Here is a 27,972-nt window from a genome sequence, read left to right as displayed (position 1 = left end):
GAAATGTATTAACCACAAATAAAATGCATTAACCATGAACATCAGATGCCACTTGTCTGTGCAGGAAAAATACAACCTTTGGTTTACAATTTGGGAAAACTCATAGATCATTTACATATAGCAAACATATTGTCAGGAGGAACTGAGGATGGTCTTAATAAGATGGAAATTTCTTGGCACTTATTAAAAGTTCTTGTCTTAGTTTATCCCAGTCTAGTCAAGAACCAGAGCCATTTGAAGCCTCATATTAAAATATCTCACATGCTACTCTTATCTTTGTGTTGTAATTAATAAACATAGAACTGTTGAGGTTTCAGAACATTCAGCAATTCACATTATTAACACAGCAAATAATTAGGAAACAATTACAAAGACAAACAACAGCAGAACGAAAAAAAAAAAAAAGCACCTGTAAGTCTCTACCTGACAGTTGCAGAGACACAATTTTAATGTTTGCACTCAGCCTGTTCCCCAAACAGTCATGCATTTGACACATCTTTTGGGAATTTATCGAGTTGATGGATTATGACTTTCTGATGTTGAAACAATTGATTATTTTCCACATTTTGATGTACTCTGGCTGCAAACTTCTTGCCAACACCTTACAAGGCATATTACATCCTAAAACAAATTAGCATTTACAAGGTTGTTTATTAAGAATGACGTTCTTAAGTATAGAAATCTGCAGAAGGCTGATATATGATAATAATTTCCATAAAGCTTCTCTGCACACAACAGAAAGGAGAAATCAATGGAGACTAACTGAAAGAAAGGCCAACTAGCATTCCAATAGTCCTCGCTGTAAATCAGTCCCCTGACTCAGGGTCAGTTATTTCAGATCTTTACTCCACACAGCTGAGTGCCTAGAAACTAGCAAGCCTTACCTTAATTTGAAAACACATGGAGTTTAAAGCATACAGGTGTGACTAGGTTAGATTACTTCCTCTCATAAAATAAAATACACCTTTCACTAAAATGCCCATCATAGTTTTTTTCAGGTACCAAAAGTGAAGAGTTGAGTGGGGACCAGTCCAGCTGTTATGAATAATTATAGAACAGTTCAATCCAAAAGTTTAAAAACCTTGGATTAAATGTCAAAGGTAGATATTGAAACTACTCTCAGTAATTATATTCATAACTAGGATAGAGAAATGAAAGTTTTCCTTTCACTTGTCAACATCTCTGTGTGCAACACCTGTCTACACATTTGAGACAATGTTGGAGCTCCTACGTGACTACCAAGCAGAAGAAAAAAATTAATTACTTACTTAATATCACTGAAATTATTAGCAAATTGCAAAGGATAAACTGAGCCTCCATTTTAATTATCTTCTATCCAGTTGGAAAACAAACCAAACTCTTATTATTGTTTAAATGGCATTTCATATGGAGTATATTACATGCAATTCCTGAGCTGTGTGAGCCAAAACAGGTGTTTCTGGTGGAACACAGGAGAGCTCCTACCACAGCCATTCAAGTGCAGATGTAAACTCTCAAATAAAAATTTCATCAATATATTCTCAAGGTGTTAATACTTTTCTCAAATAGGACTCTGTTTCTTCTATAATTGAACAGCATACTTAAGAATAAGCAGGTCCAATATCAGCTTTCCCATTTTAGTAGAAATTCTAACTAAGCTTATGTATTTTAGGAGGTTGGATGAAACAATTGAACATATTGGGTCTGTTTCAGTGAAATACTTGCCTGGTAATTTTATTTCCCCATATTGCAAAAACAGACTTGCTTTGCAAAAATTTAATTGCAGCAGGGTTGCCCACAAAAGTACACCCACCATGCTTTACTCTATATTCCCACGCTTTTTAATATTTGTCATATTTCATCTTTTAATGCAGTCCTAATGAGAGCATATTGGAACACCACAGAACCAGGCTCATAAGAATGTGGTCTTGAAATAAAATGTAGAACAGAAGAAGCATTGTATTACAGTCTCTGTTAATGTTTTAATGGTTGAGGGATTTCCAACATGTTGGCAGTGTCAGGACAAACCAATTTAATAAATTATTAACACTAATCAAACATTTTTATGATGGCAGTCAAAACTTCCTTGGCAGTTAAGGTTAATTCTGTTGAAGTTTGACAAAGATGTTACTGTTTGATGGAAACCGCGTTTGAAACTATAGCCTCCTTCAAATCAAAACCTTGCAGTGCACTGAGCAGAAATGGTTAAGCAACACGTCCATAAAAGCGCATAAAGGAGCCCTGAAGGCAGGGCTGCAGCCTCTATGGGCACCCCAGAGCCAGGACTGAGGAATGATTGCAAAATGTAAATCGATTTCAGCGTATATAATTTGCCTGCCACTACTTGGGAAAGGATATAGAGAGACTCTTATCGGGAAGAGATAAAGCTTGGGCTGTTGAGGGGAGAGCGCTAAATCAATATACAAAGAAAATCTAGGAATTCCAGGCACTTGACAAGAGGGATAGAGAGGAAAATAAAGAATCCTGACAGTTTTTGATATATTAAACTTTGGAGAAAAGGTATTTTAAAACATCCTTTCTTTCAAAAGGCAACCAACAATAACAATGCCAGACAACGCCACATTTTCCCTCCAGCTCCTCTAGCCTTGCCAGCGAGTTGAAATCCAGCACAGCAGAAGCTAATGAGGGGTATGGATTAACAATACAATGTTTCTCAGGCCTTTCTTAGGTCTCCCCTGGGGCACCCACAGTCTATACATCATCAATCTACTGCAAATTGATGTAGTCAGCCTGTGACAAGGGTCAGGTTTCCAGGACCAGCTACCAGGCATGATCTAGTCATTTTGAGTTATCAAGACAAAGCTCTGTTCTGCCGAGCTCTGGCCATATAAAATCCACAGCTCTCCAGTTTTCAGTGAGATGAAATCAAACCATAGAGCCCTCTCCATCCTCCCCTATGCCTGCTGAGAAACCAGCTCACCTTTCTGAGGTGACACTATTGTCATTATTTTGTGCAGTCTTACAGATCATGCTCACAAACAAGAAAAATGCATTCTAACCCATCAGTTTCTTAATAATAATAATAATTACTGTTCTTGTTTACTTTATGCTAATTACAAGAACAATAACCAGAATTCACACACACATATATAATTTTCAGTATATGTCAACAATGAAGAAAAATGTGTTTGCTGATGCGGGCTTCCAAGCAAGAAATAAGTTTTGTTAGAGTATCAAAAACTTTTGTTCTACCACAATATTTTTTTCTAAGTAATCACATGTAGGATCTTGCTTTTATCCAACAGCTCAGGTGTCACATATTTTCCAAATACTTTGTGGATTAGTTTTACCCATGACAATTTGTGCCGGTGCTCCCTTAGCTTAGCCAAAGTCCGTGGATTTCCGATGTAAGCTTGGTGGCAAGCGCGCCTTGGCTCACAGCACTGCAGCCTTGTCAGCTGTACCCAAAGGCATCCATTCAGGGTTGAGGAGACTCAAAAAAACAGAGTATGCAACACATGAGAAAAATGAGATCTTCTGTCAATAACACATGTGCAGTCCAAATTAGAGTAGATTTAAATCATTAGAAGGGCCCCTTTTAATTTCAATGGCTCTGCTGGCACTCACAGTTCCATAGAAACTACAGCAGGGAGGATTTTCTCAATAGCTATAGTTTCAGCACCACCAAAACGTACAGTAGTTCTACCAGAAGAAAGCTTTCCTGGCTGTTCATAGAATCATAAAATATCCTTAGCTGGAGCGGACCCACAGGGATCATCAAAGTCCAACACCTGGCCCTGCTCAGGGCAGCCCCAAAAACCACACCTTATGCCTGAGAGCATCATGCAAACTCTTCTTGAACTCTGAGGTACTCATCTGCCTCAGAATAATTTAAAAAACAAAGAAAACCAAAAACCCCAGCCTGACATATAGGAAAAAAAAAAATTGGATTCTTGCATCCCAGCTACCTATAATATGGCACATTTTGGAGGCATCCAATATACTCAAGTTAGCTTTAAATATTCAGAGCTACCTGTGGTCCAACACAGGTGTGAACTACCAGTAGAAAACAGACTTGTTTATTCACAAAGGAACTTTAATGAAATTCAATATATTTGCTGTTTATGTGTCTATGAATGTATCCCCTTAATATGTTTTAGAAGGTGGAAAATGCCCATAAAAGCATCCTTGCAAACATTACCTAGGCATTTATTAACAAAACTCAAATTCTCAAATTTATGTTGTGTTTTGTCTGCGTGAAATAGACAACAAGCTTTGAAAAGCAGGCAAAAGAACTGAGCAAGCCACTTGTGGTATGAACATCTGATGAACATTTGCTCATATTTATTCATGCAAGCATTTTGGAATTTCTCAGTCATGGATGGTCTTCCAAACATGTCATGCATATGAATGTGCACGAAAAGCAAACAGAAGGATGCACTAATACCTTGTAAGTAACTCTGGGGCTTTTATCGAGTAGATGCTTCCAAATACTGTGTTTCATTATTCAGTCAAGTTTTTCATGCTGCCAGCAAACTCCTAAAGGCAAGAAAAACCAAGCAAACCAAAATCTCTAAAATGCAGGCAACCCCACTTCTTATTTTCCACATTCCCTTTACATAGCTTGAGTAAGTTGATAAAACATTATTATGCGTATGTGTATGTGTATTTGGCTTGAACTCGAGAGGTTTCCATAATCCCTCACAATGAGCTCCTGCCACATCCTCTTTCTTGAAGAAACAACACATAAGCCTTTTGAGGTTCCCGAAAGGAATGCTTTTTCAGCTAGATTTACCTATTTTTTTTTACACTTTTGCCTGTATGGATGCACACACATTCACCTTTAAGGACCTGTTTAGTACTTTAGGAATATATTCCATCAGTTAAAAGCAAAGCCTCAGTTTAAGCTGATATATATGGAAGATCGGACAGAGGATGATTGCAGCCTTTTCTTGTAGCATACTACCACACATACTTTAAAATTTTGCAGGTCTTTTGATTTATTCTGTGCTAAAGACAAGAGTTACATTCATATTACTACAGGTCATTACTTTTGATGATATTATTTGGAGCAGACTCTTTTAAAACAGCTGCTAATATAAAATGAGTATATATTTTGGAAACAAGTGACAGCACTTTATCGAAGTGCAGGTTCACCCAAAGTGATCTGTAAGTTTAAGTTGCCCTCTATTTATATTTTTGGTTATTAAAAACTACAAGGAAGAACAAATTTCCCCTTCAAAAAAGAATTATAGGCAAGATGTGCTCAATATTAAAAAGCTAAGAAAATATCCTTTATAAAAGGCTTAGAGAAATCACAAATTATCCATTTAAGTACTGAGCTGTGCATACCATTAAGATATGCCAGAGGAAAGGATTGTTCAGGTGTCTCAATTTGTGGGTGCAACTGGTGGCCTTTTCAAATCCTGCCTGTACATGGAAGCCCATGGAACACATGTCCCCTGAATGAGCTCTGCACTGCTGACCTGCATTCTAAATCTCTACTGCAGCTTCACCACTGCTGAGAGTGCTCGCTGGCTTTGATCAGGAGTGAAGGATTGAGGCTAAAATCCCTTTTCCCAGCTGGAGGAAATTTAAATCATCATCCAGACATGGAATTTTACCTATCATATCTGGTAACAGAGCACATCAGCACCAATCATTTCCTCCACCTAGTACATTTGCCTTCGCTCCTCCTCCCAACACCTCCTACAAAAGTAATCCCTACAGGAGAGAAAAATCTTGCAGCAGTATTCCCTTGGAGGAAAGCTATTAAAAACCTAGCAAACCAACCTCAGACAAGCTGCTCTAGTACAGACCAAAGGCTGCCTCTGCTCTGACTGCTCTCTATGTAGGTAATTGTTACTGCTGTCTTCTTACTGAGCTAAAGCTGAGCCCAAATGCTGCTCAGTGTAAGTCAGCTGTTTGAGCAATACTGAACCAGAGTGGCTTGTCTGTGCAGCCCACTGCAGAGAAGCTTCTAACACTGTTTATAGCAAAGTTCACTATTCCCCTCCCAGAATAATGCAGCTGCTCTTTTGACTCTAAAGGCTCCTGCCCTTCTTTGCTCCTCTTCCCATCTATCTCTATTTGGCTGCTTTTCCAAGGGCAGACAAGAGCTCCATGCCATTTTCTGAATATCTTATATTTGGAGAACAAAATACCTTCCCCCATCTAAGAGAACTGATGTACTTTGCTGGCTTCAAACTTGTAAAATATCTCTCTGTAGAAGCAGCTGCTGAATAATTTATATTTCTTAGAAGCAAGCTGAGAATATGTACATTTTGCTTTGACACATATGGTATAGTTGTTTTTTCTTCCTTTCCATTGCCATCTTGTTTTCCACTTTAAATTTCAATGTTGGAAATTCTGAACACTTCAGAGCCTGGGAAAATTATTTGGGTTTGGGGAGTGAGAAAGAAGAGGGGTGTAATTTATTTGTGAGGAGTTTTTTTTTGTTTTGATTTTTTTTTTCATGGAAGGAAAAATTCCTGAACAGCTTGCAATTAGCAGCTCTGAAAAGTTATAGTTTCTTCAATGGCACACAGCATGCCAAGAAAACCTACAAGAGATTCCTCAGCTTAACATGCCTGGAGCAGGATCCAGTTCCTCTAAATCAAAGCACAGCTCACACTAACAGTTGCAGTATGTTAGTGGCTGGATGACTGCTTTATGAAGAATTATAAAGTGACACAGCAGTCTGGCTGAAAAAAACACACACCACGCTTTGATGTTTTTAACCACCAACTTCAAGAGGACCAACAGAAACCTTCCTGTTTTTATTGCAGCCTCTCTATCATCCCTCCCCCTGCTCCCTCCCTCCTCTCCCACTGCTAGATGGGGGACTGTTATCTTTCAGTCACTTTGTAAGCTTGACTTGTTTACAGACTGAATGTCTCTGTTTATAGGCCTCTATCAGAGAACAAACAGGGCAAGTGTGACTTCCTAGGACCTGAAACACGATGCCTTTTCCTCCTGGGCAAAAGCAGGAGTGGCAAGGGAGGGGGAAAAGAGAAATCCTGTAATTGTCCTTCTTGTCCGTCTTCCCTCCAGGATTACCGTACACACCTGTATGGTGCAAAGGTATTTTAAGAGCCAGCCGCTTAAATGTTAGCTCACCAAAACTGCTGTGCAAAAATGCACAGCAATTGTCTTGCAAAAACTAGGTCCACTTCAGAACCTCCAACAGGGAAATCAGTGTTAGATAATGGGTTCTCTTAAACTCTCTGTTTTTAAAGTTCTTTATTATAGATACATTTCAATGTTTATTTGGGAAATCTTAAAAGCTCAAAGCCACATTTACTATGGACATTTAAAGGGTGTCAGTGGGGTAATTATAAGCATACACACTATAATGATGAAATTTTAGAAACCATTAATAGCACGATTTTGTATACTCATTCTTATCTTGAAAACTGTTTTACCTCAGGCATAACCCTATGCCACGGAGGAGTCAATAAGGGTAGTCCTTAATAAGGCACTGAAATGACACGAGAGTTGGTCCGCTTATATTTCTAATGCAGATTTCAGTTCTCAATAACATTCTGATTCTAAACACCCCAGAGGAGGTATGACTTTGTCCTTACTAAGGGTGTCTTATTTTACACTGACAATTCTTATTGTAATTGCAGTATTCATTTTTACAGTTTCTGGTTTCAAAAGGCTCTCTTTTGCACAAACACATGCTGGAAAGCATGAGGAAATTTTAAGAAGTGTACAAAGGTCATATCACATTATAGTACTTTATGGAGAGACACTGGGCCAGCCAGTTTTGAAGCTAACTCTACCTATGCTTTCCCTTGGAGGTTGTTTACACAAAGAGATCAACAACTTTTTGAACTAAAACAATAAAACAAAATAATGAAATCTAGAAAGTTAACCCTTTAAGCATAACCTCTTCCAAATAATTAGATCTGACAGGACAGAAGAGTTAAGAGTTTATGTGTAGCTCTTCCTTCAACAGCTGTGTCCACACAGGTGGGACCTTAGGGAAGTAGTGCTTGGTTACACACAGCCAGGTTACTGTCAGTATCAGCAGTGCCCAGTCCCCTCTGGGTCCTCCCATCTACACCAAGACCTGTCTGCCCCCTGTTCCTGACAGCTGCCTCTGAGTCAAAGCTGGCTTTCCAATTCCTGTGATTCCCTCCAATGCCCTCAGCAGCATTCCAGCAAGCTCCTATCCCTCTGAGGATACCACTGCACCTCCCTGCTTTCTATTGATGCCTTGGCATACCACAGACATGAGCATATCCTGCTGCTGCACACATCTCTGCTGTGCAAGGGAACAGACAGCCCTGCTCAAATGGATGAACTTTCGAAATAAAGAGGAAAAATTGGTCTTTAGAGTTCAGGTACAACTTAATCAGTTTAAAGACCCAAATAGACATTACTTAAAAGGTCCCGGTATCACTTTGCCTGCTGGCAAGAACTGAGTTGTTCCTCCTTAGCTAGTCTAGTCTGAAGACATCCAAGGGTACTGGCCTGTCAGTTTTCTCCCACAGCAGCAGGTTTGTCCAGAAGATACCCTGTGTCCTCCTAAAGGCAGCCAGCCTCAACAATTCTCCATGTGATCTCTTTGCTTTCACGTCCTGCCTTACAGGAAGTGCAAACTTGTACCTTTGTCTGACATTTAACACCTATAAGGCTTCCTCAGCACAGAATGTGGAAAGCTTTGTGCAAGATGTGGGCTTCCTTACTCTGGAAGCTGTGGAGACCTGTGAGCTCAGGACACACCAACCCTGTCAAAATGCAAGCAATGAGTAAAGGAGAAAAACCAACCCTGCACAGAGCACTAAAGCCTTCCAGAGCAGCTCAGGGTAAGGGAAAGACAGGGATTTGTGGCTGCTCTGTTTTGTTTTAAACTAAATTGTTTGGGCCATCTATACACTTTCCGGTTTTTGGTCTCTGTTTTTGAGAAAGACAGAGGAAATTAAACTATAAGAGTAGAAGGTGATTTTTAATCACAACCACTTTTCCCCTAGAGACCAAGAGCATATGTTTGAATTAATGGACTCTTTCCATTAATCACAAAGGGCACAGGAAAGATGCAAGAGAAGTTAAGTTTTCCTCATCATGCATAAACTTTTTCCAGCTTTCTTCAGCAGTTTCTCATGGGGATGATGAAGCCACTTAGCCTAGCAAAAGACCTGGCTTGGATCCTGGACCAGAACTCACATACAAATTAACTTCTGGTTTTGGCATCCAGATATGATTAACTTTTCTTGTCTCCATTTTCACATGCCCCTCCTTTAAGATGGCTGAAAAAACACTTTAATGCTCAGCTATAAGTATAAAAGTGGGGCTAAATTTGAAACACATGCCTCTCTTTATCATGGCCTTCCAGGATACATAGATTACGCTTTCCCCTGGACCTCAATATTGTCAGATCCTATTCTGATACATATAATTCTGTCTATGCCAGAGGCACTGAACTTTATGTTATGGATTCTACTATGTAGGAAACACCGAGACACAATGTGACAGGATGCTTAGCTCTTTAGGCAGCTCTGGTCTTCACTGTGGAATTCTGGCAAATCAGATTCTTCAGTTATTTTTCTGCCGTGTCTGAAAATAAAGTTTTCACAGCCCTGCATGGCTGAAGAACAGACGGTCCCATGCTATTCCTCATGGGACTATGGACAATCAAGACTGAACTCAAAGATACAAAACCATATAAAATTTAGACACATAAAAGGCATACTACACTAACCTAATTTTCAGGGGTAAAAAAAGTGAATGAATATCTTAAAGTTCCCAGTCTCAAAACAGGTAATATTCAGTCGGTACCATTTCTGCAGCTAACAAAAGATCAAGACATTTCACAGATGGACAAGAAAATTCACACCTAAGCCTTCACCTTTCCCACATTTTCTGACAAATTCTGAACAAATTGCCTTTCCAGATGAGTTATCACACTCAAATTCCCTGTGAGAATTATTCCCTCTCTGAAATTACTAAAATACAGGTATAAACATCAGCATCCACCGAAGAACCAGAGAAGTGCGAGGGCTGGTACATTTCATACAGTGTAAAGGTGGGTGAATAAGGGCTGTGTTTGAGCTGGGTGGGGTGTGACTGAGCCCAGCTCTCCTGAACTCTGCTCCTCTCAATAGAACTGTAAACCAACAGGTTTTACCTCTTCAGAGTTACCTCTGGGTGCTTGTGCAGTGTGCACCACAAAGTAGGACTTGTGGGCAATTATGTTTCTAAAGTATATAATCAGGTCACAAAAAGTACAATTTTCTTCATTGTATGATTTCCTGAACTCCTTTGCCAGCACACAGACACCCAGCGCAGACAGAACCTAGGACCTGAACTTTTCCCAAAAGCCCAGGTGCCAGCTGTTGCTTGTGTTCCTGTGCATTTATCTACCACGAAATTCAAGATCTCAAACAAGATCAAAGTTTTCACTCCACTAGTGGGAAATAGCTGGCACTACTCTGGGTGTTGGGGCTGCAGGTCCCTTTCCAAAGAATACCACCTACCCGTTCTGAGATCTCTGTGGATGTACTGTGCCCTGCAAGACTGATTTGTTCCCATATCTTGTGGGCTGAAGCTGTGCAAGCTCTAGTGCAGGGACAGCCCCAGCATCCCCAGCCTCCATACAGTGCCTGGGACTCCAAGACTTCATTACAATGCAAGCACTAATTAACAGCCCAGGCAGGCTTTGTGCAACAGTTGCCAACTTCTCTGCTTGAACTGAATCTCTTGCCCTGCTTAAAGCTCCGCGTTCACTGCAACATAGTACGGTATATCACAGAAATTTTTGGAGGCACAGCTCCACTCCACTAGTTACTTTTGAACAGCAACAAGTCATCATATGCTTGTCCCTGTGCTCTGATGAGCTTTGAACTTTAATAAATGATTAATCCTATTTAGAAGTAACTTAGCACTGCCTTAACTGCATCTTTCCATGAAGCGTCACTTTGACATCCTCTGTTGTGTGCATTCACTGCAACTTTCACACGCTGTAAATTAAGAACATTTACACATGCAATTAGTGTTAAATAAATGCCTGAAGAACTCCTTGGGGATTAAGCAATTAGATGGCATCATGGAATACCCTTTGTACTCAAAGCTTATGAAGAAAATCATCTACCCATTCTGCACAAATTGCATACTGGGGTTACCATTGTGCTGGCAGGAAGTGCTGGGATGAATTGCCAAATGCAGCCTTGAGCTCATACACACCCCTTTCTCAGTTCTGCTGGTCCACTCTCTTCTCTTAGAAGAGAAATTAATAGAGAGAAATTTAGGACTAGGGTAATACTTTATTATTAAATTATTCTCTCCATTTAAAAAATACCCATGGGAATTAAGAACTTGAATTTTTAATGCCATAGTTAAATTAATAATTAAAAAAATGTGCCTAAAAAAATACAGCTATGTACACACAGGCCATTTGCACAGCCTGTGATAATAGAGACTTAATCTTTTCATATCCTAACCTTTATTTTATGGCACATGAAAACTGCAGTCAACTAATATGGCAAAGTATGCAAACAGTCTTAGCTGGAGAAATACTTGGCACACTAGAGCACCTTGCAAATGGGAGCACATATTTTATATATACACCCTGCACACACACCTAAAGCTTGCTGAAAGTAAGAGCAAGCATTTGCCCTGCTTTACATATGGCTGCTACACACCAAGATCGTTGGTAAAACACCAAAATGTAGGTGCTGGGAGAGAAAAGGACAATTAATTTTTATGTCTTGAAGATTGCAGTTAAAGTGAATCCAACTCTCATTAACACCCATCATTCACAGCCAGCCTAGAGAAGGGGGGACACCTCACTTTGTAAGTCATACCTAACTCATGGAATTAGACAAAAACAAGCCACAAAAACACAAATCAAACACATTAACAAAACCAAGAAAAAAAACAGTTACACCCTGAGCATTTAAGGCAGCAAAACTACACTACATCCCCTCGATGCTGACACCAGGATGCGGCTCCCCTGCTCAGGGCACCGTGTCCTCCACCCCAGCAAAGGGTGGAGGACTGCTCCCAGAGGTCATCCCCACAGCCGTGCACCCTCCTTACAAAGAAGCCCACTGTAGCCAAAGAGCTTCCCGAAGTCGGTCAGCGCTGGGATACAAAGAAGGTGGTGTATGAAGGGAGCTAGCCGAGCTGCATTTCACGGGAGAAGAGAGGACCCTGTTTGGAAAAGACTGGGATTTCTAAGTGCCAAGAATTAATAAAGAAAAAAAAAAGAAAATCGGAACAAGGAAAAAAAATATATAAAAACACAGCAAACCACCAAACCCCAAACAACATAAAACAGCTGCAGGGAAGTTGTTTTTCCACTTGAAGCGGCCCGGAGGAGCTGTTTAAAGGTGCCCCTGCGGATGCGAAGTCGCCCGCCGCGATCGGCCAAGCCCCAATCCCGGGCTGCCAGCGCCACCTTCTTGCCAAGGAGTTCAGCGGCAGCGCCCGGGATCGCAGCGCCGGGACCCCGGCTCAGAACTCATGGGAAACCATGGAAAATTACACCTAACCCAGCCTCCTAAAGAAAACAAACAAACAAACAAAAAATTTTAAAAAAAACCCCATCCCAGTAAGTTTGCTAAATCAGAAGAAAAACGTTTCTATCATGCAAGTAATTTTTCTAGAGGTAAATATTCCTAATTCCTACAGCAGCACTTAAACCCCCAAAGTATTAGTGGGTGTTAAAAGTATTGCAATTGTATGCGGGTCTGGTAGAATGTCATATTTGGGGATACAGTGATTTATAATCTCCCCCACTAAGAATCAGGAATTCAATGTGCTGATAAATCAGTGAAGGGCACACCAAAGAGCCTGGAAGGGAGACTAAGCTCCTCCTCATGGGTCCTTCAACCCCCTCCAAGGAGCACCACTGAGGAGAGCCCCTTGGGAGACCTCCTCTTCCTGTGTCCAAAGGCTCATGGCTGCAGCTGGTGATTTGGCCTGTGTGAAATGAAACAGCAACATTTAAAAAAGAAAAAAAACCAACCCAAACAACAAAAACATCTCTTGTAGAATTTCAGAGTGATACAATGTACCAAACTGATTTCCTCAGAGCTCAGATGGTCTGCTGACATAGAGCTACAGCACTGAGCTAGCATTAACACAGGAGAAGAAGATCCTAAGGTACATCAAATATGATGTGAAAAGACAGTCCTTGGCACATGAGAATGACTTCTGAGCCTCTCCAGTTTATTTCTGTGAAGCAATCATCACCAAAGAGTTCTACTAATGCTATCTACAATTTTTTAAATCTCCTTTTTGTATATAAAAGTCTCTATATTTTGGTTTCTCTGGTCATGTATAGTCTATATTCACTTCAGTCACTAGATTGCACAAGTAATAATAGCCTACACATTTTCATACAACACCTTTTCCAATCTCTACCTGCAATGGATGTGAAAACAACAAATCCCAAAGCAAAAGTATACTCAGTATTTCTGTTCCAAGTGCAGCTAGTAAAGAAACATACTGTAAGGAGACTTTCTTTTAAAAGACCATTGTGCATCAGATGACTCAAATAAATATTTCTGGATAATGATCCAAATAATAAGGCCTTGAACACTTCATGACTTGCTATTCCACATCTAACCTCAGGATTGCAGGGGAGAGCAACAACAGTGAAAGGATGTGACCTTTTAATTGCATCCAGATATCTGGAGTTTCCCTGTCCCAACTGCATGGACTGCAGACATTTGACAAATGGGGAAGAGAAAACACAGAATCAAAAGGAAGCACATGTTGATCCATGTGCATACAGGAAAAAATAAAGGTTTTCCAGGGTAAATAAAAAATTTGCATTGAACTTTTTGTCAGAGTTGATGTTAAAATCTCTCACCTATATACTGAGTTCATCTTCCCAAGAAATGAAGCAAATTCAGCAAACCTGAGTGAGCTGTTTCTGGTCTAAGAACTCACTGAGACTGCAGCCAGATTGTCATTGTTAGATTTGTATATACATAAAATTCACACATGCATTTACACAGCCCTGCAACTCACTGTTAACTACAGAGGGAGAAAAATGGAAAGGCAAATCTAGAAAACTTGAATAAATAAAAAAACAACAGCTGAGAATATGTCAAATACAAAAGTAAAAATGAGTATTTTCAAAACTTTTGAAAACTCTGGAAAATGTTGATTATTGTGAAATATGACTGTATTTCACATCCCACACCTTGATCTCAAGAACATTCAGTCCTAATGGGTTTAGCTGCTTAGGAAGTAGCAGCTAAACTCTCTAGGGGGTGTGCAGGATGCATTCCCTGGGACTCCCCAGCAGCCAGCCCTGGTGTGCACTTCCCTTTTGCAACATGGGCTGGGAGCAGTCACAGTGCCATGGCCAAGGTAAATTCACACAGCACGGCCTGGAACAGCACAGCCAGACCTGGTGTTGCTTCAAAAGCAGAGCAGCACTGATGCTGCTGATGAGTGATGGGGCTGGAGGGAGGCACCGACCTTGCCCCTGTTGCTCCCTGCTGACTGCAGATCACCCCTTGCCATCTCTGCAGAGGGAGACATCTCTGGAAGCTCCTTGGGAGCTTGCTCTCCCTCTTCAGAGGGCTGCTCTGATGGCTAAAGATGAAGTCTGCCTCAATCCTGCCTGTTTCCTGTTAAAATCTTGTGTACCTACATATATATTTTAATATGTGTATATATTTAATATCAATTACAGGGAAGACAGGGAAGTCTTTCAAACTTCCAGTATGTCAACAGGAAGCAGCACTGCAGTAACAGGTCATTAAAAAGACTGCATACCAACCAAGAACCAGGAGATCATCTAAAAAATAAAAGGGAAAAAATCATGCCTTTTTTACCATAGTTGGCATAGTTCTAGCCTAAATCTCACACGTTTCATACCCCACAGAAGAGATATGTGTGTTTCAGGGAACTACCCAAGTAAGCAGTGTAATAAATAATCACATATTTTCTTGCTGCCTTTTTCCTTAACACCCTCCTTATCCCTTAACCACCTCTGCTCTTTTGCTCTCTCCTCGACAGACACAAAAATCCTACAAAGGATGGGGAGAGATGATTAGAAAGTGGTTCTCTCTCCTTTGTAGGAACCTTTCCATGGCAGACGCAATGTGAAAGCAGAGATCTGTCTTTCCCTTTTTACCAGCTTTAGTCTCTTCCCTCTCCCTGCCTTCTACCTCAAAATGAAACTATAAGGAAAGTCAAGACAGTTTAGTTTATCAAGAAGCTGACATAGAAGCTGAATAGCCAAGACTGGCTGCCAGATAGCGGGAATCCAATGGTGGGTAAAAAAAAAAAGCCCTAATGCACCCACATTTTTTTCATTATAAAATATACCGTTATAAGATGGATAAAGCATTTGCAGTATTGCTGTGATCACTCTAATCTAGAAAGGGCCCATATTAGTATTTCCTATCCCAAAACCAGCTGAAGCTGCTATGTGCTAGAAACATCTGAATGGCAGTTCCATTTCTTTTTCAATTTTTTTTAAAGTGAAATTGAACCTGCCCTACTTCCCCCAAGTATTCACTGTTTTATAATCCAAGCTGTCCCAATACAGCAGTATCCACACAACCAGCTATGTTTTTTAACATCTGTTTTTCATTTTCTTAACAGGAAACCAACACAATTTCCATGACAAAGGAGGATTCTGGTGTTATACTCTCATTTATCTGTCATGTGTACACTTGGCAGCATTTGATCTTTATTCTCTAGACACTTAAGAAATAATCTAGGAATTACTGCTTCTTGACAATACAAACAAATAAGGCTATCTATAAATAAACTGCAGTGAGGATGGGGGAGGGTTGCTCTGCACCCACAAGGGGCTGCCTCAGGACTACTTCATGTTTATTTTTTGGCCAGACCTGGGGATCAGGAGGCCGCTCTTCTTTCTGAGCCCTTTTGTGCAAGCCTCTGCACGGGGAAGAGGGGCCCTCTCACAAAGCACCTCTGAGGAAATCAACTTACTTCTTTTTCTCCTTCTTGCCAGTCTCCTGGCAGGGAGCTGGGTTTTGGTGGGGCCAGGGAAGGTGATATCCCAGTTGGCAGCATGGCCCCTGCAGCCACCTCGCTGTACCTGTGGCACTGGCAGGTAGGATTCGCTTCCCAAGTGCTGCTCACAGGTGGGAGGAAAAGTGCATGAGACATTCAGCCTTAACTCCACCCTAACAATTTCAGTTTAAAAACCCAAGAAGTCTGATATTCTTTAAATAAATTGCAGGCACAAAACCAGTCTTCAGTTTATTCATGCAGAGCTTTTTTGCTAGCACCCACCACATGCAGCCTAACCTTTTTTCATTTTTTTCTTTTAAGTTTCACCATTTGTAGCATCTTTCTCTGACTGTTCTTGTTTGCCTTGGGCCTCATCCAAACAGCTATGGGAGGAAACAGCCAGGATGCCTATTGACTTATATAAAAGTTGAATCAGGGCCATGGACAGTAATAGATACAATCCAGAGTCTTTTTGAAGGCTCTGAAATTAATATCAGTCCCTGGATATATATATTCTTAATATGACATGTATGTTTTAAAAAGGACAGCCTTTATTTTTATCTCTATCTTCTTTCTATGTGAAAATGTTGCTCATTATACAAATATATATTTGTGAAGAAACCAGATTCCAGCAAAGAGAACTTTTTGTAAAGAAATCATAGTCCATCAAAGAGAACTTTTACAAGGAAAGAATTTTGCGACAAAAAATTAGGGACACTAGTTAAAATTGTGCCAGTTTAACATCTTCAATGTTAAATTATGAGATCGACCCTTCAAATCCATCATTACAGGTGGGATTTTCTTGGAAGCAAAGAGCACAAATCAAAGAATGCATGTTCTAAAGTCACTTCTAGACAGATGCAATTAAAATAAAATGGCATATTGCCTACCTCCCTGTGGCATCCAGAGGCTGGAGGCGTCTCAGATTTCTCTACAGCTAATGAGAGTTAGGAGCCTCAGCAGAGGAGCTAAATCAGCCTTTGAACCAGGAGACACAACTGACATAAGCATGTTCAGCATGCAGCTACTTGAAACCGCCCAAGAGAAAACACAAAATGGGAGGCATTGCCCCAGACCTTCACCCCTCCTGGGGTTCCTGCCCATCACTCCTGGCTAGAGCAAGGCTATCCTTCCCTATTTGAGATCAGCAGCCTGGGATGTCCCTTCACAAAAGTCTTTGCCTTGTTTTTCAGAGATTCCAGCAGCAGTTGGCCTTTGTAGTGACATTTGGTACCACAAGCCATGTTTAATGCAAGAGATCAGTGGTGGGAGCATTACCCTGGGAAGTGAGAACCTGGAATCTAACTCTGCCAGCCTGGGATTGTCCAAATTTCTGGGCCACCAAAAACTGGCTAGAGAGCTTATATGCCCAAAAGACTACCATCCAGACACAGACCAACAATAGCTCTATTTTTACATACGAACTTATTTATACTCATCCCACTTAGGCTTATTTCCTAATTAAAAAACTGGCTATTTTTGTCCAAACAAACCTGCTTGAGCTTTGCCAAACCATAACAATTGAACTTTGTTAAAACAGAGATTTGAAGCCAGACATAATCTTACAAAAAATAAATGCTAAAATGGCAAGAAATCCCTGATTTTCTAAGCTGCCTAAAAATAGAGAAACAAAAGGCTTGGTCAAATTGGGCCATACAAAAAAAAAAAAAAAAAAAAAAAAAAAAAAAAAAAAAAAAAAAAGCTTGCTTCGGATCAAGGAACCTCACACTTCAAGGATGAAAACAAGGAAACTCATCCAGGATTTGCAGTAATATTTCAGTTACTAGAAAGAAAAAAGAAAAAAAAAAAACCAGAAGGAATAGCTAGAAGTGTTATTTTTTTCCTCTCTTTGTGGCTGGTAATTACATAAGCAACCTCACTACATTCTCGAATATTTCTCTTAATAAGTGCTCTATATTGTATACAAATGGTACAGGCCTACAGGCTTACATAGCAGAGATAGCTGGAGAAAAAATAATCCTTGTAAGCATACATATTAGAATTTGTAACTTTATTAGGATGTCTATTATGTTAAAAATACACCCAAGCAAACAGCTGATACCTTGTGGGAGGAAAAGCATTGAAAACATAGAATAGATTAGAACACTATGGCCATCTGAAAGAAAAAAAAAATCTTTAACCTCTATTAGTAGTTTCTTTGAATTTTTATGTATCCTTTTTATTAGTTAAAATAGTATTCAGCAATTTGAAATGTGCCATGCAGGAAGAATTAGGTAGAATAGATGGGAAGTGACAGTATTTGAGGGGCAGTCTTCCATTTAAACTCTATTACTCACAGGAAATATTATATCTTTTACTATCCACATAGAAAATTTTAACAACACATGCAGTTTTAGGTGAATCCAAGTCAAGATATTTCAGCTGTAGAGAACCAAACATTTATTTGGGGTCAGTTCAGCAGTAATTTGCCTATGACTGAGATGATATAATGATTAATGGAAAGGTATTCATTGAATGTCTCTTCCTGTTGCCTCCATGGGCTGGTTCCATACTAGTGCTCGCCTCCAATGACCTCCAGGGTCTTCCCTTCAGCTGAACCATAAGTAGCTGGCAATGGAGATCTTATGGACATAGTACGTATAGGAAATGCAAGCCAGCTGTGAAGAGCAAGTGACTCTAGTGAGCACAGAAAGTAACTCCTAGTTAGCAGTCTTCAAGCTTGGTTTCCCTTCTCTCAAGTCTCACACATCTCAACCATTTTGCACATGACTAAATGAAATGAGTTTTCACCTATAAATAAAATTATTAGATACCCTCACTGGTTTAAAAACAAGTCTGTGCATATTGGCTACTCTTCTAACCCAAGCTGCATCATCTTCCTGTGGCCATTTATAGCAGTCTGTGCAGAAAGCAGATGGGGATCTTGGTCTGGGAAAAAACAATGGCACTTTACATAATTTTTTCTGACTTACACAAGCCTTATAAACTTTGTGTTTGTTGGCTCCATACAAGTGCTGCTATTAGCAGAGCACTTGTCCCTTAGGGCCTCAAGAGTGGGGGGGTTCTGTTAGGGTCACTAACTGAATATTAAGTAAAAGAAACCTATGCAATTGGTTCCTCCAGATCCCAATAGTTGTGCTTTTATATCATAGATAAGTTCTACTAGATCTACTCTAATAACCAGAAACTTAGAATAAAAGCAGGCCTAGAGTGTCACTGCACTGCCCTGTCTTTGTCCACTGCCAAAGCAAGTATTGCATCAGTTGTTACAGGTGCATGGGCAAGCACTCTCCACATGCACCTACAAATGCACCTTTGTACGGGGAATGCATGAACATATGCATGTGAGTGTAGAAAACCAGCTCAACATGTGGCACTCAGACAGCCCTTCCTGCCATCTAACTACGGTTATGAATGAATCATAACTCCAGCAAAAATTTCTGCTTTCAGACTCATGGAAAATGTTTTATTATTTTTGGCTTATGTCAAGGAAAAGCAGTGTGATAAAAGAGTAGATCCAGTAAGGTCCAAGCTCATCTGCACGTGTCTTTTGGGGTCTCTCTAGCTTCTGTTTGCTTACATAAATTCAAGAAGCATACCTCATGTTTACATTTTTTGTGTTTTATCACACTGAAGATGTAAAGAACCCATTTACGTGTGTGCAACTTATATATTTTATATACATCTAGCAAGTACAATGATCCGCAGTTTGATTTTATGACCTGTATAAATATTCATTTGTCAGACTACAAATGCAGAAACTTAATGTTTACTTTGGTTTTGTACCATTCTTCATCCATACTCAAAGGAGGGGACTTCATCCTAAACGTAAAATTACCCCGAGCTTTTCACTTGGCTGCTGTAAAAATGAATTCCAACAGTTAACAGAAATAGTTTTCCAATCTATCCCATCACCCACACTTCCAAAGATATTGCAACAGTGCTGCTGTCCAGGGGAAAAAAGACATGTAAAGGACAGACAGCCTTAACAAATGGGAAAGCTCACCCACAGGATCTTTGTTCATGATGATAGTTCCTCTGAACCAAACTTGCAAGAAACTCTAATACAATCCTTTTGTTACTGAATTATATGCCACTCCTTCTTACACCAGCCTAGCCAAACTGCACATTCAGAGCTAGCTCTCTCCGCCATCAGGTCACAAATTCAAGACACTAAAGACAAAAGCTTATCAAGTGAGAAAATTTAGATCCAAATACTCCAAAATCTGGGTAAATAAAACTATGAGATGTGTAGGTCATGACATGGGCTAGCACAGTCTCTTTGTCTCAGAATATTTTGCTTTTATAAATGTCCTTCCTCCTGTTCCTGACCAAAAAAAAAAAAAAAAAGAAGAGCACTTGCAGTTGCAGCCATCTTTTTTTCTTTTTTTCATTACTACATGCTAGCAGTGAAATGACTGGCTTAGGTCTCACCTGACACAGCCCCAGACATCCAAACTAGATATATTCCATCCGACCCCATGTCATATTACTGCACTCACTCAGTTCCTTCCAAAAAAAGGCTAGTAACGTTTACAACGGATCCAACCACCCTGTGAACAGCTAGGAGGGGTGACAACGCAGGTTCAGACTAGATGAATCCCTTCCTGATATCTCTCATGAGGTTTCTGAGCCTCTTTAGACCCAGTCTGAGGCAGGAAGGCAGGACACAAACATCTGAGGAGATGGAGGAAGGCAAAGCCTGTTACCCTTGTTGCAATAGAAACTGTCTTGCATTTTCAAGAGAACATGCTCCAAATGCATTATGGTGTCTAGAAACTATACAGAGGGGAAGCAAAATATTTTCCTCAGGCAGAAAAACCTTCCAGTTGTGAAGTTAGTCTAGTTTTCTCTATTTGATCTCTGTCTCTAGGGACTAGAGAACACAGACTCGAGGGTAGGATAGTACAGCCACTAAAAAATATTTTCTTTCACTGTGAGGTTGCTGTTTGAAACAGGACATGCACTTACTTCCAGGGAAGCATTTTTACTTCTGCTGTCAGCTGAAGACTGAATAATAGAACCTGCTCTTCCCTGAGACCCAGTTTCTCCCCTAACCCTGTTGAATGCTGATGAACTACAAATGCAATACTTCTACTGTGAGGTATGATACAATTAAGTAGTTCATGTGAGGATGCAAAATGTGAGGATGTCTTAGTTTCAGACACCTGTCTGGTCTGAAGGTTGTGTCAGGAATAAAAGTCACCTATGAGAATATAATAAGTAACAGTTAGTAATTATGAGACTTCAGGAGCGGAGAAGGATAAATAAATTATAAATCATACCTAGCCCCTTCTTCCATATCCACAGACCTATAGAAACCATACATCCTTGTCATCCTTTGTCATCAAATCACATACATATTTCCATGGTGTCTCTCCCCTGGGCATTGGTGCAGCAGGGCCACTAATTTTTCAGCTTTAAATCCTAGTCTGAGCACCCACTTCTATGAGCAAGAATCCACAGGCTACTGTCTGGCTCCATGGAGTAGGTGCACAGAGTCTGATGGTGCAATAATCTGATCAGCACTAACCATCCTGCTAAATCCTTTATGTCATAGGTAATGAGGAAGATTTGTTAGGATTTGTTATGGCCTCTGGCAAAGAGTGCTTTGATGAATCAACTTCAACAGAGGAGACACTGACTTTCAGTCTGAGTAAGATATCCCTGCATTCATGCTAAGGCTTGGGCATTTCTCATATGATTAGAAAAAATTACTTCTACACATGACCTCCAGTCCTATGATAGTAGAATTTCAGTCTCCTTAATCCAGAGATGAGTTTAGCTCCACAGAGTGCAAAAATAAATTTGCTCTGCCAGTTTCCAGCAGCATACCAGCCACCAAAAAAAATGGTTCTTATTAATGATTAAATGGGAAACTTTACAGCTCCTCTCCCTCAAACATTTTTGTAGATCTTTTTGGCATGACATTGAAGAAAAAAACCAAAATTGTGTAAGTACAGCTGCTTTTCCTTTAGACTGAAAACTAGATTTTCAGTTAGTAATGTCTACACATTTGGATTGGAAAAAAGTTGAAACGGAGTTCCACTCCAGCAACTGAGTCAATATACAACATGCTCTTGCTTGTATGGAAGAAAGAAGTATGCAAAAACCTACACGAGAGCTTGCAAGGGCAATGAATGCTTGCTTGTAGAATCTGCCAGGGGCAGATGAGGGGTAACAGAGCTCACCTGCAAATTTCCTTGTAGGCCAGTAGTATCACTTTAATCTTTGGCTCACGGTCTGTCTAAGGCTGCATCCTGAGCTGTGGAGCTCTGAGAGTGCAGGAACTCGGCATACCAGAGTGGCACAGCTCATAAAGGTGTTCAAGGATTTGACAAAACTGAATCAGCTATAGCATTAAAGAACAATTTGACAGAGCTACTCTGTCTCCATGGGACAGTTCAGCTGAGACTGCCGTGCTGACCAGGATCCTGCCTATTTGTATGCAGACTGACAGAGCTGTGCTAGCAGATATCCTGCTACAGAGCTTGCCTCAAAGGAGACGGGGAAAACTGAGAGGCAATTTTATGCTTCAAAACTGTCCAGCATTAAGAACAGTGCAAAGTCTGAAATGCTTTGTCTCGAGGAGCCTCAAGGCACAAGGAGCAAGTGGCAGGACACAGTCACCTTCCATATAGCTAAACTTTCCTTATTCTAAATGTGTTCTGTGCCTCACCGTCTGGGTAGTTTTGCCCCAACCTTTGTTGTTCCTTGGAGATTGCCCAAGGACTTCCTAGGAGGCTGCCAGTTGGCATGGATGAAAATCACACCAAGAAACATGCTAACAATTAACACAGTATAGGGCAGCTGCAAAAGCGTGCTCGAGGCTACAAGAAGGACCTGTTGAGTCTCTTGGTACAGACTTTCCATGCACTACTGTAATAACTGAATACTACACAGCATATGGTTTATCTTGGAGATCTAAAGGAAATGTAGCCCACACTTGGTTCTTAGACACCTCTGTACATCAAATACCTCAAAAGCCTGTGAGCACTGCACTTGCATTCTAGTTTAACATGATGAGCAAACTATTTTGGAGTTATCTTCTGTTGCTGTATAGACAGAGATAAAACACATGGAAACTGTAGTGATTTACATTGTCTCTATAACAATTCATTTATTTATTTTGCAAATAATATTTCAAACACTCTACTAATTCAGATGCTATGAGAAATGCAACATAATCACCTGTTCTTTCTCCACAAGAAGTGCTTTGCAAGCATATCTGCTGCAAGTTTCATGGAGTTACTGAAACGTTATATAATCATATACTTTTCACAAAATGCTTTGGGATAAAGAATTTTCAGAGCTGGGAGGTCTCTCCTACAGATGGACACAGTCCTAGCAAGCAGTGAGAGCAACATGTGGAGTGATGATTTTCATAGAATTCAGTGGGCTGGGGAAGTCACCAGTCACTTTGAAAGAGCTTTGTTTCAGATTTACATCTAGCTCTCCATGTTCATCACATTCAGTTCTTGGCCTCCAAAATATACCAAAATATACTCCATACTTTAGCACAGAAATGTCAGTATGCTGTCACCTGAGGAGGTCATTTAGCCTGTCATTGAAAAATCATCACTGCCTGGGTATCAAAGCTCATAAACCATACTCCTCTGAGCCAAAAAGATTACCCTCTGACTTAAAAGAACAGGCTGCAGATGTAGAGCACTTCTCAGAAAACAAATGCAAAATACAAAAACAGAAATGCAAAACTGAGACTGGGACAGAACTGCTTCAAGCCTTCAGTCAAAGCAGAACCAGCTAAAGAGTTACATCAGACCAATAAGTACCAGCAAAGTTTTGATAACCTGGCTTCCAAGGATTCCATCGAATTTCTGAGAAACTGATCCAGTGTTTAACCAGCCTCTCAAGTCCCAGTTATCCAAGATGGCTGTTCTCTAGTAAGCTAATAACTTTTGATTTTTCAATAACTTTCAAAGATAACACACACAAGATTTTTTTTTCCTACCTAGCTTCTGTAGATATTTTTTTTTTACTGTCACAGAGTATGGGATTAGTTCATCCTTGTATTTTCACAAATAACATTTGAATTATAATAGAATACTTTAGTCCTATCAAATAACCAATACCAAGAAAGAGTTCATGTTAACAGTAAAGGTCTCTGAACATGATAACATGACATATACATGGTAACAGAGGTAATTTAGTAAGACAGAAGAAGCAGCTGGTTAAGTCAGGACACTATATTTCTCACAGAGACAAACAAATCAATAGCAATATATCAATGTAGTCCACTTATGTTCTAAAATGAATCAAAATATTCTGACCCAGTTGTGCTCCAAAAAGACACAGCACAAAATCAAATATGCATTGATTATGTTGATACCTGTTTTTTCAGCAAAGAACAAAACAAACAAACAAACAAACTCCCAAACAAACAAAAAACCACAGTATTTCCTTTCCTTATTCACTGCCAGGATCTGAAAGTCACAAACAGTGAGATATGAGTTGTGCAGCCACCTCGAATTTTCCAATGCCAGAGACAGCAAAGGAATGGGAGAGCAATCAGGGTTTAGCATCTAGTTGCACTGTGCTCCTTTTCCCATTATACCACTTTAGATTTTAATTAATAAAAAAGCATAACACGTAGCTACAATGTGAAGGATCCCAACTTATAATGCCCATCTGTAGACTTTAGAGCAATTCCTGGCTATTTTAGCAATACACAAACCATCTTATACATCTATAGGGTACATCCTACCTTCTCAGTATTTTCCCCATCAACTCCAGCATCACTGCTGTCTTGTAGAAACATAAGGAAGAGAAGAACCACTTGAAGGAACAACAGTCTGCAGGACATCTTCTAAAAACTGTAATGACTTCTCCCCAGTCAACCATGACAAGCAGCCTTATTTTCACCTAGCTTTGCAGACTGAATAGTCATTTACACATTTATAATCTATTACCAGTTGATGAGGTAGGACATTGGAAGAGGAGGAGGAAACTCATGTGTTTCAAAAGCTTAATTACTACACAATTAAAAGTCATGTTCATCCTAAAGGATCCCATTAGCTGAAAGTTTTGATATTTAAATGCAGAATTGAAATATCTGCAACACAGAAGATGTTGTAGTACAAAACATCAGAGAAATACTGATTTAAAAGTATATTAAAACCTATAAAAATTTTACCTCTTAGGACACATTACTTAGAAACCCTAAGGACTGTATATTCATCCAGACCTCTGAGAAAGGACATAAACATTAAATTAGCAGAACAAAAAACAAGGAAGAAACTAAAAAAAACCCCCAAAACCCAAACAAAACAAAATTAAAAACCACCACCAAAAAACCCACTCCCACCAAATCCTATTCTTCCGTGTTAGCAAACTGAATCAGTGTGCTGATCACAGATCAGAAAAAAATCAGATGAAAGTAATGGCACCGAAGACTGACTATCAGGCCAGAGTGGCCAAAAGGGTAAACAACAACAACAGTGACTCACCAGATCTACTCTCCCATCAGAGCACTCTGAAGTACAGTGGAAGGTTGATGGAACTATTAAAACAGGCAATTATCTTATAATAAGACAGACATTTTCACAGTTTCTATCCTGTTTTCCTCCTCACTTATTTATTCATATACCCTGTGCAGAGGCATAGATCTTTCAGTGCTAGAGTGCATTGCCATTTCTGTGCATTTAAATATCTCAGATCATGCCCAGAAAAACAACAGACTGGGGGATCTGAAGGTCTCAAGTGGGCATGAATTGAACTATACACACTTTTGCTATCAAACATATGGGAATCTTATTTAATATAAAATAGAAACAATAGGGATTTTTTAAAATACAAAACCATAAAAAATATGCTTACTGCACATAGTCTAAATTGTGATTTAAGATTTTAATTTGTCCCAGTTGCATTTCTGTGTTCAAGCAGTGGTATAGCAATTTTACCCTCTAAAGCTGGTGTTTCACCTACAGTTAGTTTACAGCAGCTCTTCAGCTGAGAGGTGATCATGGTGCGCCCTGTCCCTGGCCCTGGATCCTTAGCAACATAATTCTGCCTTTGCAGTCAGAGTAGCTGTTTGTGTGGCTTTGCTGCAAAGTTTGTAGCAGAAGACCAGGTGCCATTTGAGAGGCCCATGCTAGCTCATCCCCACTTAAATAAGTGTATCTGAAACTGTACCTTAAATCTCATGGAGCAGTAACCCTCCAGAGATATTCCTGGCCTAGCCTAGGAGCTTGGTTAGCCATTGCTTTTGAACCTGGGGGTTCTTGGGTGAAATACGAGGTTAAACAAATATATGGATGCCAGTTTATACTCAGTTAGCATAGGTGCAAATACCACCACCAGAAACAGGATAATGGTCAAGCCAATTCACTGAATTCAATGTATTTTTCTTTTAATTTTTACATGCTACAGCCTGCAAACCTTCTCTAAGCAATGTCTCTGTTTTCCTCTGAAGAGAGCAGGATCAGGCACTGCTTCTGTTCAGGATCACTACAGAGGATATGGTAAGGGGGGAGGAGGTTTTCTGCAGGAATGTGTAAAAATCATCCATGGCACTATACCAAACTGAAAGCCCATGGAGCTTCTCAACCAACAGTTACAGAGCTGAACCTCTTTTGTCTGGAGGCATTTACCTTGAAATACTACTTCTGTTGTTTTACCACTTGTCCAAAAAAAGTAATTTAACTTGAAACCTGGCACTGTAAAACACTGCATATGAGTGTGAAGAGTTTTGTTAAAATCCTTCAAAAGAAAAAGAAAGGAAAAAAAAGAAGATAAACATATTGCATTTAATTTTAACATATATAAAGAAAAACAAACAGGCTTCCCAGTTTGAACTGCTTTCCCTCTCCCGTGCCTGTGTAACTTAAACAAACTTTTATTTAAAACATATTTTTCAGACCCTTAAGACTTTTGCTTGAATTAGGCATTTCTGGAATTTCTGATTTAAAATTGAAATGACTGAGTAGCAAATAGAGCAGTATAAGAACACAAGCACTGTGCCTTTTATTTGTAGCATGTTTTATTACACGTATCAATATTACAATCTCTCTATAAAGTTTAACTTAGGATTGAAATAACACTACAGGTAAGATTATCTCCCCACAAAGTGTTCAGTTGGTTTTGGGTTATGGCAAGCAATGGCACATCACAAGAGCATTGCCCAATTTTACCATTAAACAACCAGAGTGTTTCTTTGGGCTACAAGTCACTGATGTATTTAACTTCAGTTATGCAACTAATGAACTTGATTTCACACACTTTATGTTAGTTACATGCTCAAATATTTTTCTGAGCTTGAGCTGAGCTCAACTTCTTGCAGAACTCCTCCTTTAATTGACTACCACCTCTGCCATAATGGGAGAGGACTGGACATACTGGGAAATACCCAAGGCATGAACAGATCCTATAAAAAATGTTAGAGAAAAGACAAAATGAATACTAACAGGTTTCCCCTTCAGATGAGAAAAATTGTATCTAACCATGATCATATTCATTAAAATGTCTTGGATTAATGTAAATATGCATTTCCTGCCTTTGGTGGGAATGTGAGACAAATCTAGCTTTACTTAAACTTTTTTTTTTCTCCGTCTTAATTCATTTAACATGTACTCCCTTTGGTTTCATAATGGAGCAAATTTTGAACGAGTATAAATCCTGGGAGTTTTACTACCTAATTAAAAACATATTCCTGTGGCACACATGGATGGGAAACTCAGGTCTCAAAGGGTTAATTAACAGTCTTTACACATTCTGTATTTAGCTCAGGGTACAAAGCCAAAAACATAAATAATGTCTTAGAAACAGGAGGTGCAGATGGTTTTAAAATTTGGTTCTTAGTGCATTTTACACTAGCCAGAAATATGTACTGGATAAAACCGAAACAATGACTCAGTAACCATGCTTAATGCACAGTTATATTTAAAATTTTCTTCCCCTTTTGCAACTTCATATCTTTTAGGCTTCTAAAACAATTGTAAGCTTGCTGCAGTCAAAAGTCTGTAGGAGAAGCCTTGAGACAGGAGTGCAACAAGGGTCTCGTAACTGAGTCAAATGACAAGTATGAAACTACAGTGTTGTGTACATAACAGATAATCATCTGACAAAAACAAAATTTAGCACTGGGGTGACAACAGAAAT

At 39.7% G+C, this 27,972-nt stretch overlaps 1 long non-coding RNA gene across 1 annotated transcript; it reads right to left on the bottom strand.

The window, feature by feature from the left end:
* Positions 1 to 1,585: 1,585 nt before the first annotated feature.
* On the bottom strand, positions 1,586 to 24,755 carry LOC135297146 (uncharacterized). Its single transcript, XR_010359202.1, has 3 exons — positions 24,581 to 24,755; positions 4,388 to 4,479; positions 1,586 to 3,433 (listed from the first exon to the last, which is right to left on the bottom strand). It is a non-coding gene; the product is annotated as an uncharacterized LOC135297146 (long non-coding RNA).
* Positions 24,756 to 27,972: the final 3,217 nt, after the last annotated feature.

Source organism: Passer domesticus, chromosome 3, assembly GCF_036417665.1.
Source record: "Passer domesticus isolate bPasDom1 chromosome 3, bPasDom1.hap1, whole genome shotgun sequence".
Lineage (NCBI taxonomy): Eukaryota > Metazoa > Chordata > Aves > Passeriformes > Passeridae > Passer > Passer domesticus.
Note: the sequence above shows the minus strand (reverse complement) of the source record. Positions and strands in the feature narration are given on the sequence as shown.